Raw genomic sequence first — 17,119 nt, forward strand, 5'->3', positions numbered from 1 at the left:
TGAAATTACTTTTTCCTTGTGTTTTCTTTGATTGTGATTAGCTTCTTCCGGTTGAATTTTCCCTTCCAGAGACATCTGTAGGGTTGGATTTGTATGTATATGTATTGCTTAAATTTGACTTTTTAACAAAATTCTTTCTTATTCCATTTACTATAGTAGGACATTTTGCTGGTATAGTAGTCTGGGCTGGTAATTGTGGTCTCTCAGAATTTGTAAAATATCTGTCCTGGCTGTTTTGGCTTTTAGAATCTCCATTGAGAAGTGAGGGGTTACAGAGGCCTACCCACAGTCTCATCATGAGGCACAAACAGAGGAAGACATCCATCTGGCCACATGGCTCCCTGCAACAGGAGCTACTACAATATACAGATATATGGTGCAGATACGGGAGAGAAAAATAATAGGAAAAGTTTGACCATCATGATGAAATATGGAACTAGACACTCGAGGGTGGAGAGGTGGCCAAAGTGAAGTCACAGCCTGTGCTGCCACTATTAGCCATGTATGGGTCCATGGACATTCAGGAGCAGGGGTTGATGTCAATGTTCATAGCTCATATTACCACTAAAGATTACGCAGATATCCCTGGTCTGGGCAGCCTCTTGGGACCACATATAAGTCCAAGGGCTGTGCAGAGCTGGCCTGATCTCTCATTGGCTTTGGCTTTCTGAAGAGCTGTTTCCATCTCTCTCTGTAGCACTCAGAAATGCAGATCCTGCACCTCACCTGGGTAGAACAGTAGAGCAGGCTCTGGTGGCAGAAGCACTAGTTAAGCTGTCCAGGAAGGCATGTACATGGAGGACCTGGCCCTGCCCCTCTTCTGTCATGAGGTGCTATGGGTGTCAGGTCATGCCCTCTTTACCCTCACCCTCTCCAGAAGAGCTAGGCTCAGGATCAAGAGATCCAGAGAGCTATAGCTGCCCCTCACCAGGGGCAGTACATGGGAGAATGGGTCCTGCACCTTGTCCAAGCAGCACACCTTGCCCAAGCAGCCCAGTAGAGCCAGCCCTGATGGTGAAGGCAGGGATGAGCCAGCTCCAAGAATGTAAGAGCAGCCTCTCAACTCTGCTGCAACACTCAGGAGAGTGGGCTCTGCACTTAGACTAGAAAGCATGGTAGAGCTGGTGCTGGTGGTATACGTGTGGGTGAGCGGTCTCAAGGTCATGAAAGGAGGAAAACGGACCCTGCACCCTGCTAGCTGCTGCACTGACTGAGGTAGCCATGGCAGTGCTGGAGAGCTCACCCTGACAGTGTGGGTTTGAAAGAGCTGGTGCAGCTTCCACAATGAGATTTTTCTATGCTTTGTATTGTTTTGTTAATTTTTGCCTGTTCCTTAGTTTCTTAAGGGGGTAGCAAGGGCAGAGGGCAGATATAATGAGATGAGTGGGATTGTAGCTCATGATGTGAAACTCACAAAGGATATTACCAGGATAGCATTCCAGGATATGACCTGGTTCCTGGGCAGATGGGGCTTTCAAGGTATTATCTAATCTAATCTTTGTTGAGTGAATATTTTGTTCCTTGATTTCTGTTGCTCTCTGTGGTTTTTTTTTTTTTTTTTTTTTTTTTTTTTTTTTTTGTTTTTTTTTTTTTTTTTTTTTTTTTTTTTTTTTTTTTTTTTTTTTTTTTTTTTTTTGGAGAGTGTGCTGGCTGGATGTTGTCTAGTGGGGAATGCTTCAGGTATCCTGCATACCGGAAGAATCAAAATGTTAAAGAAAAAAAGAAGTGAGGTGTTATTCTAATAGGTCTGCCTTTCTACATTACTTGGTCTTCTAGCTTTGCAGCTTTTTAAAAGTCTTTCTTTGTTCTGTATGTTTAATGTTTTGATTATTATGTGCCAAGGGGACTTTCTTTTCTGGTTCAGTCTATTTGGTGTTATGTGTGCTTCGTAAGCCTTTATAGGTGTCTACTTCCTTAGGTTAAAACTTTTTTTTTCTTTTTATTATTTTGTTGAAAATGTTTCTGTGCTTTTGAGCTGGGTTTCTTCTCCTTCCTCTATTCCTATTATTTGTAGACTGGTCTTTTCATAGTGTCCCATATTTCTTGGATGTTTATGCCAGGAGTTTTTTAGATTTAACATTTTTCTTTGACCAAGGCATCTATTTATTCTATCAATGCCTGAGAGCCTCTCATGCATCTCTTGTATTCTGTTGGTGAGGGTTGCCTCTGAGGTTCTGGTTCACATGCCTAAATCTTTCTTTTCCAGTTTTCCCCCAGTGTGTGTTTTCTTTCTTGATCCTATTTCCACTTTGGGGTTTTGATCTATTTTATTTACTTCCTTTCACTGTTTGTTTGTGTTTTCATATATTTCTTTAAGGAATTATTCACTACCTGTTTAAAGATCACTATCTTTTGTTTGTATTTTAGCTGTACTGTATTACTCAGGCCTGCTGTGGTAGGGGTAGCTGGGCTCTAATGGAGACATATTATTCTGGCTGTTATTAATTCTGTTTTTATGCTTGCATCATGGCATCTGAGTTTGGCATGACTGTAAATTTAGTTGCTAACTGTTAATCCTGTGATTCACCAGAAACAACAACAAAAACAATAGCTTTATTAAATATTAGATACTGATCAAGAGATGGACTTTGGTCAGGACCATTCCCTGGAATTTCCCAGCTGAGAATAGCCTCATGGCAGGTGTTTTAGGGGCTTATAAGGACAAGGCTATAGGCCACCATACTTTCCCATAAGGCTTTGTTATTTTCCAGAACTACAATTTGTAGCATTCCAGGATATGACCTGGTTCCTGGGCAGGTGGGGCTTTCGAGGTATTATCTAATCTAATCTTTGTTGAGTGAGTATTTTGTTCCTTGATTTCTGTTGCCCTCTGTGTTTTTTTAGGAGAGTGTGCTGGCTGGGTGTTGGCTAGTGGGGAATGCTTCTGAGATCCTGCCAGGTGTAGCCATTGAGTTTTTGAATTCAATGTGTTACTTGGTATTGGAAGCTGACACTAAGGAATGGGGATGGATGAGAAGGGGGGAGATGAAGGGGTCCACAGGACAAAGGGAAGGAAGCAGATCGTTCACCGGGATCTGCTTGGCTCCCTAGGAACGGGAACAGAGGGTGAGAGGCCACACACAGGTAGTCTGCTACAGAGCTTGGCGTGAGACTAGGAAATTGGGTTTGTTTACCCGTTTCACTGCGCTGCTTGCTTCTCTGGCAGACTTGGCCTATGGGTTCCTGGGAAACGCCTGCTGTAGTTGGGGGTTGATACAAAGGGATGAGTGGGGAGAAAGGTTAGAGGAGAAGACCTCCATAATCTGCTGGAGATGGAGGCAGAGAGAAGGGAAAGGCCATCGCAGATGGTCTGCCATAGACATGGGTTGAGATTGGGGGTTTGGATTTAGAGGAGAGGAAGGAGAGGGATGGTCTGTAACTGCCTGCTTCCCTGGTGTAACCCACAGGTTCCCAGGATGTCTGCTGGAGATGGGGGCTGGGGCCATGGGGTGAGTGATGAGGAAGGCTGGGGAAGAAGGTCTACCTGATCCACTGGGGATGGGGACAGAGAGAAAGGCAAGTCTGTGTCTTTCAAGCTATGGGAAGCTGAAACTATCAATATACCAGCACAGGATTGCAGCTCCCCCTGGAGGCTCATTTATGGAGCTACATACTCAGTATACTACTACTGCTACAGAGAAGATTCTGACACTGGCGCGCCCGCGCACACACACACACACACACACACACACAGGGTCGGGGGAGGAGCAGGGCCAGTCTTCATAACTGGGTGGCCAATCACCTTCATGAGACTACCATTTTAATTTATAGTGTAAGTGGCTAAATGACAAAGCAATATTAACCATCAGATGTGAGCTTGGGAAATTTAGTTAACTATAGTCCTGGAAAGATCAAGCCAATTCTACATCATCAGTAATGAAAGAGATATCTGATAACTGAGGGGAAAATGTTTGAACTTTTAAATCAAGTGACTTTCTAAGGTCCCACGTTTCCTGGAACTAACCCTTAAATATTCGGTAGTAGCCAGGTGGTGGTGGCGCTCGCCTTTAATCCTAGTACTTGGGAGGCAGAGGCAGGGGGATTTCTGAGTTCGAGGCCAGCCTGGTCTACAAAGTAAGTTCCAGGACAGCCAGAGGTACACAGAGAAACCCTGTCTCAAAAAAACAAAACAAAACAAAACAATTCAGTAGTACCTGCCTTTCTGACCCTTTTCCATGAAGATAAAAAGAATGTTAAGTCGTAAAGAAAATGTGCTCTATGCTTGGGTCAAGAAAGATGATATAGCAAGATTGCTCTTGGTTGTGTATCTAAATTAGATGATAAGACCCATCTTAGTTTGGGTTTCATTGCTTTGAAGAGATACCATGGCCAGGGTAACTCTTATAGAGGACATTTAATTGGGGCTGGCTTACAGCTTTAGAGGTTCTGTCCATTATTATAGTCATGATGGGAAGCATGGCAGCATCCAGACAGACATAGTGCTGGAGGAGCCAAGAGCTCTACATCTTGATCTGAAGGAGACTGGCTTCCTCAGACAGCCAGGAAGAGTATCTGATTGCACACTGGGCAGAGCCTGAGAATAGGAAACCGACCAGCACAGTGATAGATTTTCTCCAACAAGGCCATACCTTCTCCACTAAGGCCACATCTTCTAATAGTCCACTCCCTGTGACCAAGCATTCAAACAGAGGCATCTGTGGGGGGCCAAACCTATTCAAACTATCACAGACCCTATCACTGAAGACAGCATAAATGTTGAATACAGGACAGAGTGAAATAGAATGGGAAGCTCTCTCCCTGCTGAATAGCATGCCCAATGCCAGAAGGTGCTATGCAGTTTGCTGGGGAAGAAAACTCATCAGTAGTCTTATTTGATTATGGAACTTGCATGTTAAAATATCCACCTGCTAGGCAAGATGTGCCCATAGGTGCAATGGTGGCATGACTGTTTCAGGAGTAATCAACCATTTTATGGATAGATTTGAAGCCCACTCCACACCAGGGAATGTATCTATATCTATTTCTATATCTATATCTGGATCTGTATCCATGTCTGTATCGATATAGATATATCTGGTACTGTAAACCTGGTCAAAAGCCTACTGCCTTAGAAGAGAATTTAATACTTTTGTCAAAGACTAGGTAGTCAAACTGCCTTCTAAATGTTTATATATATATATTCCTTTATACCACTACTATTCTCAGCTTTGGTCAGAGAATTTATTAAAATTTTTGCTATGAAAAATGGTTAAAGCAGAGAATCGTAACTAATCCGTATGTTGATAATAAGTGATTGTTGTGTGCTCAGCCTTCATGGGGGCTTCTCTAGCAAACACTTCAAGGCCTCAGAAGTGTAAAGGATACAAGAGCTTGAGGATGGAGATGAATACTATTTAACCCTGTCTTCTTGATATGGCATTGACTACTGAAATCATGTACACAGTGACCACTTTCTCATGATCACATGACTACACACATACACATACATGCACACACACACATGCATACATAAGAGCAGAGACAGTTGGTAGGAAGTGCCCAGGCAGGCAGGCATGAGGGAAACATAAAGGAAGGTGATAAGTAGAGGGGAAACACAACCACAACACATTGCACAGATGTACGAAATTGTCAAAATGAGGAAAAAAAACAATCAATTAAACAAGGAAAGGAAAATAACGGATATGGACATGGAGTCTGAAAATGATGATAAATTGCACTTAGTAATGCCATTTTTATCACGTAATGTATCTCAAAAGACATAGTAGACTAAGAAAGAGAAATAGGATTTGAAGGGGATGGCACAGGACTGTGTTTCAATTTTTAAGTTTAAGTACACAGACAATATAACTGGTGAATTATTCTCATGGAAGGATTTTCGGGATCTATGCAAAGTACTCATGAGACTGTCACTACACACAGATGTGGCTACTTCACATTTTTATTCCACATCCATGTGCTTCACACTATATGTATTATTATATGCTGGCTGTGATTCTTGGGTGCTATATTTTAAAGCCTAAAGTCTTAGTCTTTCCATTTTGATAGAGGATAACTTAACAGCAAAGAAAATATGGAAACTTGGAAAAAAATCTCAGTCCTTAAAATTTAATGGAGCCTTCCTCTAATATAAACATCTGTAGAGAGTGCCCAGAATTAACATCTCTGACTCCTTGAAGGAGCATCACTGCCCCCACCCCCAAAGAGGGAGAACAAGTTACCATAGCTCATACCACTAAAAATCAAGGCCAACAGGACCCTGCAAGAGAGAGATACATCAGTGTGGTGGACATCTCGTGAAAAACACAGGGGAGAAAATGCCAGACACTAGAACCACAAGATATAGAATCACTGAAACATAAAGAGAAAATTGTTCTACAAAAACACAGTTAAAGAACAGTGTAATCGGTACTTTCCTTCTTCCTGTTCCCAAATGTTATAAAGCATTTTCCTGAGGTGAGACACACCATCTTTGAGGGAAGTTCTTTAAGACTTAGGAAACAGCAACACACAAATCTTAGTAAGTCTCTCAAACTAGACTCAGAAAGCCCCTCCTCTCCCAAGATTATATAAGCACAAAAGTTGGCTGGGCAGTGAGACACTCAGACTTGTTCAGCTGCCCCAAATCAGAAAGAGAGCCCCAGGGTTTCTGTTTCCATGAGTCCTTACCCATACAGAAGTAGGCTTTTGACGTCTCAGTTGCCTTTGACTCTTCAAGCTCCTGTAAATAACCCTTCACTATATAGTCTTGTAAGTAACTCCAATAAACCCCTTGGGTCACAAAGTTAGATTTTGGTGGTATTATTACAAGCCACAGCTAGGAACCAAGTGTTCAAACACGTGAGCCTTGGAGGGATGGATCACATTTAGTCCATGACAGATGTTATGATTCAAAGACAAACCTTTTTTTTTTTTTCAAAAAATAAAATAAAAACACAAGAACTGAGCCATGGTGGTACCTGCATTTAATCCTAGCATTTTATGTTTTAAGGAAGGAAAAATCATTGCAGGTATGCAGGGCTACATGGTGAGTTAGAAGCTGATCTGTTAAAAAAAAAAAAAAAAGAGATCCTGTTAAAAGAGGGAGGAAGGAAGGGACAAGGGGGAGAGGGACAAGGGAAGGAGGGAGAGAGTGTGAAAGAAAGAGGTGGGCATGATCCTTGTGCTACAAAGGCATATACTTACATTGTTAGTATTTTTTAAGGCAGACAAAAGTAAAAAAACAAAACTAGTCAAAAAAGTAGTTGAGATAGGAAATAGAAAACTTAGTATTATATTTATTAGGAAACCAAAAATTACTATGTCAACTTTTTTTTCAGAAAAAGCAATATTTTCAAATCATATGTTCTTTGTTGAAAATATTGCTTTTATTTCCTTGGGTGAAGGGATGGTATGAGAGCTGTAACCAAGCTGTGTATCTAGAGTGTTTCCTTATTTGTTCTAACTCTCTTCAGGCCTGGGCCTGGAAGCTTCTAGCCTCTCTACAATCTAATCATCCAAGCTGACTGATTCAATCCAGCTTTTCTCAGCTTCTGCCTGAATTGCTCTGCTTGGCCTCATATTCACTTCGGCAATGTGTTCTAACCTTCTGGCTCTTTCTCATCCTCTGGCTTATTTTGTCTTTGCATGTGTCTAGCTTGTTTTCTTTGTAACCTGTCTCTGTAAAACTGTCACAGTAAAACTGCCATACTCTTACCACCAGCACTTCTCTCTCCTGCTGCTCTTCAGTACCCTTTCTTTTCTGAGCTGTTCTCATGTGAGTTGGGCATATCCTATCTCTAACTCATTCTGTCAAATCTTTCTCTGATGCATCACTTTGCCTGCCCCTCAATTAGACATCACTTCCAACCATGTCTGCTTCCTTCTACCAACTAACACATCTTCATTGTTAGGGATTAAAGGTGTGCACTAAGGGCATGTTTGTATTCCAGCCAGATCATACTGTAAACCAGAGTGTATCTGCATTCTGGCCAGAGCAGATGGATTATGAAGATCTTTGGATGTGAACTCTTGCCAGAACAGCCATATTGCTGAATTAAAATTCTTCTACACTTTGGAAGTCCATTGAAACTGTGCGAGGTGCCCAGTTTGGTGTGATGAGGAACTGAGTTCCTGGGTGACAGCAATCCCCTTACTGTTCTGTAGTTGCCCCCAGGACAATATTTTTTCTTTTAAGAGTAATATACAAAATAATAAACTACAAGCATTTACTACAAACAACCCTAATGCAATAGCTGAGTCAAGAAACATCTTTGAGCTCCTCTCACTATGCATTTCCTCATTCTTATCCTCCCATCATTCTGTCTATGATGGGATGTACAGTCTACCATGTTCAGTGACTTAATGCCCGGTGCTCACTCACTGCAAAGGACTCATTATGGAGATTTTTAGCACTTCCTGTCTACTCCTTTAATGAATCTTTTTGACTTCCTCTTGAAGATTGCATGTTCACATGCTAGAAAATGCACATAACTGGAAACTACACTGTTCACTCTATTGACCTCAGGGTAGCTCTGCCTTCTATCACTTCTGGAAGGAAGGAAAGAATTATTCTATAACAGTACCAACACTTGCTTGTTAGTAAGCTCTCATACACTGTTGGTGAAAATGTTAATTGGTGTAATCACATTGGAAAGCTGTTGAACAGTTTCTAGTAAACCTGAATACACCATAGCCTCTGATCCAGAGACACCACTCCTAGAGGTATATGCATGTGTGTTTCAAGAGTGCTAATTAGCACAGCCCAAAATAAATAAGCAAACCAGACATGCACAAGCAGTGGAATGTGCAAATAAACTGCCGCATATTCATTTAAGAGAAATCTGTCCCAAAATGAGAATAAACACAATACAAATGCATAGTGTTTGCAGTAACTAGGATTAATTACACAAACATACTGTTGAATGAGGAAAGCCAGATGGCCCCTTCCCCAAATCTGGCAACAGTCATGTGTGCTATGAGAAGTTGAGGTTCTGGTGACTTAGTCTCTACATTGAGAGGAGCCCTTGCCTTGGGCATTCTGTGTCTTCATCTGACCAACCATCAATCACGCTGGATCTATTTGTCAGAATTCACTGAGCTGTGTGCTTAATGTTTGTGCACTTTTCTGTATGCACATTATGCTTCATAGCATTTTCCCCCCAAAGAAGGGAACAAATCAATTTAATTAATCACATTAACAAAATAATGAAGAAAATAATAAAATCATCACACCACTGATGCAGAAAAAGCAATTTATAAAATTGAGTCTTAATGAAAATTCTCTTAGCAAAGCTGCAATAAAATAGAACTTTGTTAGCTTTATTAGAAATCTTTAAGGAAACTCACATTTCCTTCAGAAATAGTGAGGGCTTTTCTTCCCCTGAGATCAGAAAGCAAAGCTATCTGTTGTCACCTAAGGTCTCAACTCTGACATTTCTGAACCCATTAACTAGTACCATAAGGCAAGCTTAGGAACTCATTGTCTTAGAAGACTTGGTGGACTACCCTAAAATAATTAATATATAAATTATAAAATATGAGTAACATTTTATTTTTAGATATGTACATTTGAATATTAAAAATATTACAGAGGCTAGAGAGATGGCTCCCTGGTTAAAGTTCTTGTCACATAAATGTGAAGACAAGAGTTCAGATCTCTAGCAGCCAAATAAATAATGACCATTAGAAAACACAGATACTTACACTGTAATTCATAACAGAAACAAGATTACAGTTTTGAAGTAGTAACACGAATACTTTTATGGTTGGGGTCACCACAACATGAGCATTAGGGATGCAGCATTAAGAGTGATAAAGGGATGCAGCATCAGGAGGTTGAAAATCACTGCTTAAATTTTTCTTTTTAAAAAACTTACCTGTTTTTAAATATACTCACTATACATGCACACACACACACACACACACACACAAAGAGTGAGAGTGAAGAAGAGAGAGAGGTAGAGAAACTGAAGATATTGAAAATAACTCATTATCTGGTAGTTCTATTACTGGCTATCAGTCAACTTCATGTTGACTTCTCAAATGTCTATGCAAATTCAAATTCTTGACAATGTATGAGAGGTTCATGTTCTCTGTATCCTCACCAGTATTGACTATTTTTGTAAATATATATATAGAGATAAAGAGATAGATATACTTATATGTATGTGAATATATATATTTGTAATACATATGAATATATTCTATATATATGTGTGTGTGTGTGTATATCACTGTATATATATATATATATATATATATATATATGTATATATAATGTGTGTGTGTGTGTGCACGCGTGTATTTAGCTTGAGTTTTATGATATCTGAGTGTGGATTTTTATTTACATTTCTCTAACAGTTAGGAATGCATATATATCCTCTTACATTTATTGTCCATGCTGGGACCTGCTTTTGAGAAAGGCCCATGAGATTCTTTGCTTGCCTTTATATAGAATCAATTGTCATTGCTTTGCTTTTGCTTCTGTTGGCATTTCCCAGTTCCTTGCAGTTTGAATATGAATCTCTTGTGAGTTTGTAAGGGTTTCCTTCCCATTCCAGTGATCATTTCTTCATTCAGTTCTTGCCTCCTGTGCTGTGTATGCACCAGCATTTTGGTGTACTGTAGTCCCACTCATCCACTTGACTTCTGTTGCTTGTCCATCTGGAGTAATATAAAATTATTATTTATCAAATGGCTTAAAATATTTCCACAGCTCATTAGTAGAGCACTGACTTTGCACGGTCAGAGTCTTAGGTTAAACACCTAGTACAGAAAACAAAACAAAGATGTCAAAGCATCTCCCACATGCTTTTCTCAAGCAATGTACTGGTTAGGTCTTACGTCTAAGATGACATAGACCTACATTTTAAGTTGACTACTTTTACATGGTGATAGACAGACAGAACCGGTTTGAGATGTCTGACTTCTACCACCAGTTCTTAAAGAGACTGTCCTTGCCTCAATCTACGCTGGTGGTATCTATCCAGAAAGACACTTGGACCCAGATAAATAACTTTCTTCTAGGTCCCCTCTTCCTTTCCTTGGTCTCTGGATATGATCTTTTGATTACTATAGCTTTGTGGTATGCTTTGTTATTAGTGATGTTAATTCGTCATTCATTTTCCTTCTTTCTAATTAAAGGCAACTGGTAGAACTCAGTTGCAAGAGTTTGCATTCTTTTTTATCATAATCATCAATGCTTATCTATCATATATTAACAAGGCTCATGTATGTGATGGAACTATGATGCCCTTGACTTTGTTAGTCCTCAGATTTCTCTGGCCATACTCAAGAGCCTTTGTGGTTTCATACCAAAGCAGGATTAATTTTCCCTACCCTTGTAGAAAATGCCACTGATGTTTTGATAGAGTTGGCATTGATTCTGTACACTGTGTGAGATAACACGGACATTGCTGTGATATTAGTTCTTCTAACCTATAGAAGATGGATGTAGAAATGACAGTTTTTAAGGAGCACCTTAAAGAGCTGGGTACAACTCAGTAGCAGGATCCTTATCCAGTATGTGTAAGACTCTGGATTTGAAGTAAATAGAAAACAAGCAAAAATGTTCTTCTTGAAGGCCATCAGAGCCTGTAACACTGGTAATTAATACATTTTGTGCTTTCCCAATCTAATTTTATTCAGAGTTTAGAAATGGCTCGTGGCTCTTGTAATTCTATTTCAGTTAATAAAATACAGCTTTTTATTTTCAGATACAATGTGACTTTTAATTTCCCATAAAACATCAAGCTGTCCATTTTAGTAAGAACAGAAAGAGATAGCATGGTCGGCAATATTCAAAAACAATAGTTCTCTGATCTGAAAATAAATTTAAAGATTTCAAAGAATTCTCTGCCTGAGACTCATCACTGCAGAGAGGCTCATCTGGCAGCCATCTGGCTGATTGGGAATATCCCGATTCATTTAGAGCTATCCTTGATCGCTGGAAACTTTGTTGCCTGCTAATCATGCACGTACTCAGCATGGCTCTGTGCTTGCTTGGTGACAGGCAGTGGATCAGGAGCCAAGAAGAAAATTATGAGTCTAGGCTATGCTGGAGTCCTACCTCTGCGCCTCTCTTCTAGATTATTCTTTCCCTTCTACCTTATATTTCACGTTCTATACAGATGCTCTGTGATCAAAAAGTGCTATTGTTTAGATACCAACACCCCTACCAAGTGTCTTTGTTCTGCTTCCAGATCAAATAAAGTATTTCAATTTAGTTGCCACTGAAGATAAAGAGGAATGATCAAAGACACAAAGAGACTTATTTACTCCAAATTAAAAGCACAATAGAACAAGTAGTGCTTTGTTTTATAGGTAATTTCATGACTAAAACCACACCATAATAATATAGTTTAGAACCGCTTCCTACACACCACACCATTGTGTCTCAGAAATAGAATTTTTCTAAAATGTATTTTATTCTTATATGAAGTACTATTTATAATTGCAGTGTGTTTTAATCTGTAATTCTTTTTTTTCAAACAGTGGATGTGAAAGCTCTATAATGCAATACACAGGGGCCCAATAAGTGCTATATTTTGGGGTTGCCATACTAAATAATTGCATCTTTAAAGAAATGAACATATACACCTTTGTATATGTATCCATCTATAAATAATCTGTGCACAGTTTAAGTTTCTAAAGAATGGCAGACAATATGCCATTGCCCCTAAATATGCTTTTGAATAGTGCTATAAAAAAATCACCAAGTGTTCCAAGTAGATAAGAACTTTCCTGACATTTATTGCCCTGTTATATGTAATACTATGCTTATAGAGAAAAGAGGATCCATTTGCAGGTAGATCCAGTTCTTAATAGGTTCCTTTAACTTCCCTTTGAGAGGCTGAAGAGATGGCTCAGTGGTTAGGAGTCCTCCTTGCACTTCCAAAGGACCTACCTGAGTTTGTTCGCCAGCACCCACACTGAACAGCTCACAATTAACTGTAACTCCATCTTCAAGGAATCCGGTGCTCTCTTCTGAACTGTGTGGGTACCAAGCGCGCGCGCACGCACGCACGCACACACACACACACACACACCACTTAACTAAAAAGAAGGTAGAGATAGACTATATAGAGTGAGAGAAAACTGTAGAACCAAGCAAATAGACATCCAGATATTTGCAGTTTTTTGATATTTGCAAGCTTTGGAATGTCATGGCTGCAGGTATTTAGCTCATTACCTACCTAGAATGAACCATTGACCCCCACATCCCAATAAATCCTCACTGTGATTGGCATCATCCAACACATCCCTAAGTTTTTGACCATTCTGCACTGAAATCAGAAATGGTAACTTTTCTGTAATCAAGAGAGAGAGGGAAAAAAAGATAACAATACGTGACTGGAAGGTGTTAAATATTATAGGTGTGATGCAGCTTGCTTCCAGCATACATCATTTCATAACATAAATGCTTTCTTTTTCAAATTGAGTTGTCCTTTAACTTGTCAAACATATGTCTATTATGATATTAAGGGTGGTATTTACTTCTAGCAATTTTCTAATCATATTCTACTACCCTCTACAATCTCACACATATCTTCTGCTTTATTAAAATTATATCAAGAGTACGTTCTTTCTGAGACTCATTTTTACTAAAAAAAAATTGGGAGACATCAGTATCTCCAGAAAAATCATAATTATGAACAGATTGTGGGCTAGAGAGATGGTTCAGCAGTTAAGAGTACTTACTGCTCTTTCAGAGGACTGGATTAGGTACCCAGTACCCACACAGCAACTCACCATCATGTGTAGCTCCAGTGCCAATAGATCCAACACCCTTTCTGGTCACTGAAGGTCATGTGCATGCATATGATACACAGTCATACATGCAGGTAAAATATGCATGCATATAGACATATAAAGTGAATAAGTCTATAAAGGACAGGTCATGTTCAATGTTTGGTATCTTTGATCTACATAGCTGGCCTCTTTCCAGTGATCAAGGTGGAGAGAGTGAATGAATTTATACAACACCTTGATTGCATAGAAGAGTAGCATGGTGAAAGCCTCTTTCTACAGTGTGATCTCCCCTATTACCAACTCTCAGCCATGACATGCAGTAACAGCCATCCCCTCATGAAGCAACTGTTCCAGGCAGTCAAACAGCAGTATAAACAGCATTGCCCCAGATGGTCAGAGCTGAATTTGTAACTGACCAGTTCTCTAACTCTTGACCTTACTTATAACTTAGGACTGATGTGCACAAACCTTACCCAATCCAACAATTTAAAATAAAATGCACCATTATTGAATGAATACAAAGTTCCACAACCTTTAGTCTGTTGACACTTTCTCTGTGCCAAAAGCCACCCAATCAGGACATCATTTCTGATCTTTTACCTATCAACCATTCTTTATCTTCTCCTTGCTTTGGAATCTCTGCTAAATGTGAAAGAATGGTGGCTTATTCATAAATTGCTTCATAAACTATAAAGTAGCTGCTTCAATAAACCGTAAAGTATTCACGATGCTCACTGTCACCTGGGCTGTCTTCATTTCTTTCAGGGAAGTGGGGAGAATAAATGTTTCTTGTGTGCCCACATAACATGACAAATGGAAGATTCCACACCTGACTTCACATAGCAGGTGGTGCATTGCCGTCAAAACAGGAACACTAAAAATATTATATAAAATTGCCATCAGGCTGTTTTCATAAGGTGTATGTGAAATACAAATGAATTTCATGTTTAGATGTGGGTCCCATACCCAAGACATCTCATATATTTGCAAATATTCAAAAATCTGAAAAAAAATCTGAAATCCAAAACACTTCTGGTCCCATTCTGTAGAGACTAGGAAATCATACAGGAGCCATGGTTTGGGGATAGTTAGACATGCTCATGGGATATAAAAGTCGGTAAGATAAATAACTGGAATGGGAAGATTTAAATATGGAAGAGAGAGAAAAAATAGGAGAGGATAGCTCAGAAAAACAAAGGAGGCGTGCCAACGCCATATGGAAACCTACTACTTTGTATTATGGAGGAGTTGGAATGGCGTTGCCATGCATGGGTAGATAAAGCTGATCCCAGAATCCATGAATGATCAAACAAAAATCCAAGTTCCCAGTGATGCACCTCACTACAAGTTATTGGTAATGAACGTCTCAGCAGCCCTGCCCCCAACTACACAGGCTGTTGGCATTGTTCTTGGTTGCCCACTGAATCTAGATGAAAAGACCCTATAGAGGAAGACAACGAACCCCTTGGTTTCAAGGCATAGAGGAATCTAAGCTGGTACCATCTTTCTCCTTGCTTACAAGTTCTCAGTGCTATGCAGCCAGAGTCTTACTGAATGATGGACTTCATTGCTACAACATCAGCCTGCCAGGAAAGATGTGCCCCTGTATAATAGTGCCATGATTATTGTGAGGATTTAAAAAAGCACCTTCTAATTGAATTTGAAGCCTGATCCACAAGAGGGAATTCATGCCTGCTACTGAAAACCTGGTCAAAAGTCCATTGCTAGGAAAGGCATATACCCTAAGGAAAACATGCTGGTGTTATTTTGCTGATTGTGTATGCTGTCAAATTGATTTCTGGATATTTATATTTAAAACTTTATACACTCTGCCCTCAGCCTTCATCAGAGAAGTCTCTTTTTGCAATAAGCACCAGTGAAGGGTGATATCCATGGCCGCTCAGCAAACATGGCAGAAGGGGGTAAGGAAAGAAGGTAAGAGCTGAAGGATGGAGAGGAGGGCTGTGAAACACTCTCTGGGGTCAGGACAAGGAAGTGGATCATAAAATCCTACCCGTTGCCAGGGTACTATATGTCTATTAAGCTGTCGACAACAGACACTGAAGGAAGGAGACTCATTGTCTTCAGTGGATGTAGCTGCTGGTGAATTTCCCATATTCTAGTAGAGAGCTCCAAACTGTTCTCACATTAAACAGTCCTGTTTAAACTCAGAAACAAAAGAACATGAAAGTGGAATGGGACTTCCAGGGACAAGGGACAAAAAAAAAAAAAAAAAAAGAATGAGGAGGAAGAATGCAGCCAAAGTGCATCATATACATGCACAAAATAGTCAAGAAATATGGCATAGGGTAATGCTAGGGTGCTGAGGAGGGAGTTGGTGGGCAGGTGGGGAAGAACCCTCATAGGGGAAGGGGTGGGAGAACAGATAGAGGGTTTGTTAGGGGAAACTGGAAAGGGGGATATCATTTGAAATGTATATAAATAAAATAACCACTAAAAATATGGAAACACAAGAAAGAAATATTGAATCTTAAAGACTTGTCTCTTATATTACTAGCTTATGATTTTTATGTCTAATGTTGTGCACGAATCCCAGCTCAGCATGAATGCCAGTAGGTTATTAGTTGAAAGGGAATGAATTAATGAGTTAGTTTTCAGTTGATACCACATACACAAGGAAAATTTAAGGACTATTTTTTTTCCAGGGACCTATCTTGTCTTTACTCAGGTGATTTATAATACACAGACTACAACTTCAGGAGCCTTAAAAACTGGTAATTCTTAGTGGAAAATGTAATTTCAGGAAGAAAAGAAGGGAAGGAGAAAGAGAAGCAGGGAGTGATGGGAATTCATGATGAGGTTGTACATTACACAGATGGGCACTGCTTCACTAAGGAAGCATCTTGTCTATCCGTCACACAGGACATCTCTGGGCTATTTGTAAGGCAAGTCCCTTTATCACATTGACAGGTCAGAGGACAGAGAGAGTAATATATTGCCAGATTCCTCTTGCCCTGCCTCTCACTGGTCCTAGTTTGTCCCACTAGCAGTTAACATCTTCCTAATTCCATCTTGTGCTACCTGAGCCGAGTATACCTTAGGGAAGCCACATGCAGTGTTCTATGCGTGCCTGCCACTTCATGCCTGCTCAGAAGCAGAACCAAGAACCAAAGCCTAGGTGGGTCCATCAGTGTGGATCTCTCTGTTGGAGAGTCAGTGTCTCCAAGCCAGTAGTAACAGAGGAATCCTCTCTAGCACCCAGGTTTCTAGGTACAGCTCTCTCTCAGAGTAACACAAGGTAGCTCATACTGCCACTAGATGATGTGGCTGTAGGCAGTCATTTGGAGGTTGAGACAGTGGGAGGACTGGAAATTTAAAGTAAAATATTAAAGGCAACCCAATACTAAGGAAGGAGGAAGGAAGGAAGGAAGGAAGGAAGGAAGGAAGGAAGGAAGGAAGGAAGGAAGGA

Source organism: Mus caroli, chromosome 8 (genome assembly GCF_900094665.2).
Source record: "Mus caroli chromosome 8, CAROLI_EIJ_v1.1, whole genome shotgun sequence".
Taxonomy (NCBI): Eukaryota; Metazoa; Chordata; class Mammalia; order Rodentia; family Muridae; genus Mus; species Mus caroli.